The sequence below is a fragment of the Corvus kubaryi genome, unplaced genomic scaffold (genome assembly GCF_017639235.1).
Source record: "Corvus kubaryi isolate FWS band 111438036 unplaced genomic scaffold, C.kubaryi_AGA036_p1.0 132, whole genome shotgun sequence".
Classification (NCBI taxonomy): Eukaryota; Metazoa; Chordata; class Aves; order Passeriformes; family Corvidae; genus Corvus; species Corvus kubaryi.
In genome coordinates, this window is record NW_024580666.1 from 9,118,649 (window position 1) to 9,124,648 (window position 6,000).

At 44.5% G+C, this 6,000-nt stretch overlaps 1 protein-coding gene across 2 annotated transcripts in view; it reads left to right on the forward strand.

Moving 5' to 3' along the window:
* LDLRAD4 (low density lipoprotein receptor class A domain containing 4) overlaps positions 1–6,000 on the forward strand; it is a 279,350-nt gene that overhangs the window by 247,439 nt on the left and 25,911 nt on the right. The gene's annotated exons all lie outside the window — the stretch shown is intronic.

The following is a 6,000-nucleotide window of genomic DNA, read 5'->3' on the forward strand; positions in this document are numbered from 1 at the left end:
CATGGCAATTTGTGGAAATGCAGTGTGCTTTTTTAAACTGGCATAAGTTTTTACACCTCTCTTGCACAATAGGAGCTTAATCCGTCATGAAACCTCGTTAGAAGCTGCACCATTGTATCCTGAGGCAGATGTGAAATTTGTGTGAGTCACCGATTTGCGATCAAGCTGAAGGAAACTGAGTCTCTGGTTCTTAAGAAAGAAGGCGCCCATTTGGGATGCATTTACACAGCTTCTTTTGTATAAATCATTAGTGCTATAAACTATCCATTATTGTTAGGAGAAGAAATTTAACAATGCAAATAAAACAAAATACTGTGGCAGAGCAATTTTATGCTTGATTGTAATGTTTAATGGCATGTTCTCATAAAGAGATTTTTCCCATCCTTCAGACCTACCGTGTCTGTGACTCACTTGATTTCCAAAGGTTTGAACATCCCTCATTTTATTCCTAGAGTTGTTTTCTCTAGAGCAATTTCTGTAAACGTGCTGCAGCATGGGGTTATCCAGGGTTAATTTCCCTTATGATTACACATCCAGACAGCATGTATGTAAATGCTGCAAGACAAATGATAAGAAAACTGCAGGATGAATGAAAACAAATTCCTTTGTTTTGCATGTAGATCCACTTACCAGTACTGAAGTCTTTCCCTTGCTCACTTTTAAATGTTCAAACTAGCTTATATTGGCATTGTAGCTCTTTAAAAGCATTATCTTTATGTCATCACTGGCCCCAAATTCTGCATTCTGTTGTTTCTCTTTGTTCCCCATATCTCTTCAGATACTTTTTCCAGGTTCTCTTTTCATGCCTTACTTTCAGGTACAAGACAGCACCATCAGTGAGGCAGAGCTTTGTATCTCTAAACTAGCTGATTATATTAATGTCAGAAATAAAATACAGCTCTTCACATTCTACTTGTATTTTTAGTACAGTATTGTAATCCTGGTTCTGCTTTCCCTTCTTATCCCTGTTCTGTCTTGCCCTTAGATTTTTTTTTTAGACCAGGGTTGCTGGGTTTCCTTGTGATCTTTCTGCACTGTCCAGCTTTTTGAAGTGTTTGCATACAACTTAGTCACAAAGTACTAAAATATTTGATAGTCTGTTAACCTGCAGTCGAGTGCCTGTTGTTTTCTTTTCCTGGCTGCCAGGGAGTTTGTTGGCAATTGAGATTTATGGAGCGAATAATCCACCTGGCAGGAGACTCTCTGTAACTGAAGTACGTTCTTTAGTGGAAGAATGAACGTTCTTTGTGTGTGTAAAATACCACTAATAGCTTATTTAGCAACCTATACTTCTACAACAGGGCTTTCAGTTTTGTGTTGGAGGTGGATTCTTACATATGCATAATTCTAGCATCCATGCTAATTCTATCCCTCATTTAACTTTCATCCATTCCTATGGCAGGATAATGCATGATGTGATCTCTCAGCTTTTTAATGTGGTCCTTAGTGCATCTCTTCTAGCTCCTGCTTGAACAGGAAAAAAGAAATTAATAATGAGGGATGATTCTTTCCTGTACTTGCTGGGAATTGCCTAGAAACCACAGGGAGCTTAGGCAGGGTAGTCATGCTGCAACCAGAGACTCCACAGAATCCAGTACCAGGTACTAATTGCAAGTACTGCTGGGAGAGCGCTGAATAACAGCAGAATAAAAAGAACCCCAAACAAACAATATTGTGATCCTTTCTTGCCTTTTCTCTTACTTAAATAGCTAATTTTTACACTTGGTAGATTTGAGCTCAAAATGTGACAAAAGCTGTGGAATGTGATCAAAATTAAGGATAGAAGGAGGTGCAGTATTTTCAGGACAGCTGATTTTGTTAACTAGTTTTGGAAACAACTAAATGGAGGATTGAAGTAGCCAACAACTAAAACCCGTGGAAGCCACTGTATCACAAATATTCACCCTAATGGTGGGAAATTTTGGTTCTCGGACACCTGGTTACTTCGTCCCCTTAGGGATGTTTTCCTGGTCTGAATAAACCAGGTTGATTATCTTCATCATATTTACAGCTGCCTTACCCTGCCCAGAGTTTCTCATTCTTCAAGGATCAGCACCAGGAAATCCTGTACCTGTTTTTCAGCAGTGGCAGGGGAGCATCGAAGTTACCAGCAGTGTAATCTCCAGGGTAAACAGGGCCAGGGTATTATGCTCACTGTACCATTTAACCCTGCTGGAGGAGACGACTGTAAATTGCCTACGTTGAGCTAACATGCAAGGACTAATAGAACTGCAGTAGGGATAATTCATAAGTAGATTGTCTCACTCGCCAGTGTAAACAGAGACAGTGCTAGTCAGGTCTGAAACGGTGATTACTTTTAAATCAGCATGTTATAATGCAGTGTCCCTGATTGAACCCTCCTTCCAGTATGGGAAAACAAACCACCGCACGTGTGGTCAGCACAGGGACCACTCAGGCTGTGCAACTGACTATGCATGTGAAGGACTGCTTGAATTTCCTAATCCTTCCTATTCCTGCAGAGTAAAGAACAGCTTTAACGGGCAGTTAATTTAGAGGCCTTAAATACTGTCTTCTTCTCTCCACCAACTTTACTTCTTTTGGGTTGTAATCTCTCCACAGTGCTCCCATCTGCTTGTTCCTTGCACCTAATCACATTAAACACAACATAACACATCTGGATATGTACTGCTGGCAAATCGGTTACTTGAATTCACTGTCTATGAGAAATGCGCTTTTCCTTTCCCTCGGTTGGTACCATTCCTCTGTATCTTTTTCTGACAAACTTTACCTATAAACTCTGGATTTGTCCAAAAAGGTGAAAATTCCCCCAGGTGGTGGCAGTTTGAGAGGTGGGGGCAAGGGGCATTCAGTGGGTGCATCTGCAGTTGCTTGAAGCCCAGTCAGGTCCAGAAATGGGGATGGTCCCAGTCTCTTGCTGTGCTCCTCCCTGACCATTACCCACATCCTTTTTTTCTGTGTTGGCATCAGTGTTCACCCAGCAGGCAATTTGACTTCTTCCCCTGTGAGCAGAGACCTGGTCTGGCTCATCTGTGCTTCAGCTGTTTGCTTTTTTCATGTGCACTTAGGCTGGCACAAGATGGGCGTCAGAAGGAGCTGGGGCCGTGCTCCCACGGCTGCTATCCTGACACAGGGCTGGGACTGGATCAGGCAGCGATTGTCCAGGTTGTCCCAAAGACCCACAGGGCTACTGTGTGGGCCCCCCAGCCTGGCTGGCCAGCAGTGCAGGGAGGGGGAAGCACCTCCACACACACACACCCACTGTCCAGGTTCCCCAAGGGAGTAACCCCAAGGGGCTGGCTGCAGGCAGGAGGAAACACCCCCTTCCTGTCCAGTTTCAAGACTATGGGTTTTCTCTTACTCTTCTAAGTAAGGGCTGGCCAAGAACCTGCCCACAGTCAGTAATGTCTTTAGAGAATTAGAGAAAAAAAAAGGAAGAAGTAGCAGAAATGCAAAACTCATATTGAGAAAGCAGCATCAGTCTAGTTTTGGTCACAAAAGCATAACTGTTTCTTTACACTTGAGATTAACATCTTTACTAATCGTAAAAAAAAAATTCAGATTTGTTCTTGTGGGTTCCAGAATGAGTCTTTTGTTTTCCCAGTAATGATCTGAGAAAACAGATCAGTGAACATGTCCTTCATAAAATTTCACCTGTAACCAAGTTTAACTAGCCCTTGGTTTTATCATTAATATGCTAGATTTGTAATGGCCTATGGAGAAGCATTATGACTCTGTGCCAGAACCTGCTTAAGGAGCTTCAACCCTGATGCCAGAGCAGCCGTCCTGCTCAGAGGTCATGGTGGAACCTGCTACTTGGAATTTTAGCAGAAAGCTGGCCCCCCATCCTTGTTCACAGAGAAGCTTATATGGGCCCTCTGGCACAGGACTTGATTCACATTAAAAGGTTTGTGATAAATTCTTAATAAATAGGTGATGAGCCAAATATTGTTCTGAGGACATTCTTGAGGATGCTTATCAGGTGCACTACTTATGGATACAGAAGTCTGTAACCATTTTGCAGTCATTGTGCCTGCACTTGTACAATAATATTTGGTGTGTAGGGGGGTATTGGGCTAGAGAAGGAGTAAAGTGTGTTAGTTATCAGTCTATATGCTGAATCCCCAGTCTTGCCAAAGCAATTGTTTTATGTCGTAGGTTAATGCTCTTCAGGAACTGAAGACTCTAAACATCCACACTTCAATTCTAGGAGACCAAAGTAAAGGAGAAGCATTAGTACCAATATATTAATTTGTTTTGTTTTCTGCTTTCTTTGTAGTCTTTAAACTGCACTCATCTGAAACATTCTTTCAACTTCTCATTTTAAACTTGAGGTTGGGGGAATGATGTATGTAGGTCAGTCTTTGGCTCAGAAATTTTGTCTTACAAAGTTCTTGAAAACAAAGAGTTTGCAACAGGAAGGTAATTGGCCTCAGCAGTAGCTCTGTACACATTGAGTGGGTATGCCCACACAACAGCCATGTTTAGAAGTCTGGTCTGTTGAATTAATTGTTTTCAAAGTAGTTTAAGGACAATCAGATTGTAGTTTTGAAGGTGCTCCACAGCTGCTATCTGTACTGAATTACTTCTCTCTGCTGGTAATAGTGCTGTACTTGGTTAATACTCCACTTGCACAAAAGCATTTCATTGACATAATTTAAACTCATTCTACTCTTCTAGGAACTCTCAAAGGATATTTATTTACGGTCCACAATCACTGTCCCCCCGCTTGACTGTTGTGTTTGGACTGAGGCCTTAGACCTTGCAGTATCAAGCTAAATGTCAACAAGAGTTTAATAAATCCAGACAGTGGGGATAGCCTGTAACCAGGAGAGGGGCCCTGCTGTGCGCATATATAGCAGGATATGTCTCCCTAATATTTTTAACCCCCTGGCTCTTCATAGTGCTAGCTTGATAGGTGACCACAAGCAGGCCCACTCCTCTCAGCCTCTTTCCCCTCCTGGCTTTTGCTCTTTGACTTTGAGTTAGGGCATCTTATTATTTGAGGCTGGTCCATGGGATTTACAAAGATGAAAGGCATGGGCAGCAATGGGTCTGCCTCCATGGTCAGTGCCAGTGTGTTCTGGGGGCTGTGCATGGGGGACAGCAGTGCTGGTGTGAAGCTGAGCTGAGCCAGCCACAGCCTGCTGGGAGAGGGGCATGGAGCCTCACCAGTGCTGCAGCCCATCTCCTCTGCTTTCAGGAGCTCCAAGGCCCTGGCCAAGTGTGGGCCAGAGGGTGAGCAGAGCAGTCTTTTCTTGTTCACATAGACACACACTGGTCTTATTCAGGCTTTGGGGATGCCACCGTAATTCAGAGAAATAACTAGGAACGGGAAGAGTCTTGGCCATGATGGTGAAGCCAGTAGAGGAGGAACATCCTGGGAGCTGAGGGTCATGGTGCTGATGGTGCTTCCTAACATGGCAGAGACACTGTGGGACTGTGCTGCTCCTACGCCCAGTGGCAGCACGGGCAGCCCTAAGTCCCTGCTGCTGGCTTCCACTGTGGTGTTCTGAGTGGGAATACAGGTGGAGACTGGGATGAGGAACCCCTCTGGCAGTGTTCATCAGCCAGAAAAGCATCAGAAAGGCTGGCTCAGTGGCAGGGCTGGGGCAGGCATAGGGGTTTAGGAGGGCCAGACGGCTTTAGGGGCAGGCACAGGGCTTCAGGGGCAGCAGAGGGGTTCACTGGCAGGCACAGGGCTTCAGGGGAAGGAAGGCACTGCTGGAGCTGGGAGTTCTGCCAAAGAAACACACATGTGGCTGGAGCCAACATCTCCAAATCCCCGGTGTTCTTCTTTTCCCTCTTTCTTTAGGTTTTTGTTGGTCTTTTTTTTAACTTGAGGTTACAGGCGTTGTTCCTTCTGATGGTTATGGTTTCACAGTATAGCTCCAGGATGCGACCCCCCAATATTTTACGCACAAGCACATACACGGCTCCCCGTGAAACTCTGGATAAGGAACCCGCGGCCGCGCAGCTGGCAGGCTCCCTGGATCGCTCTCGCTGCGGTGCGGCGCTGGG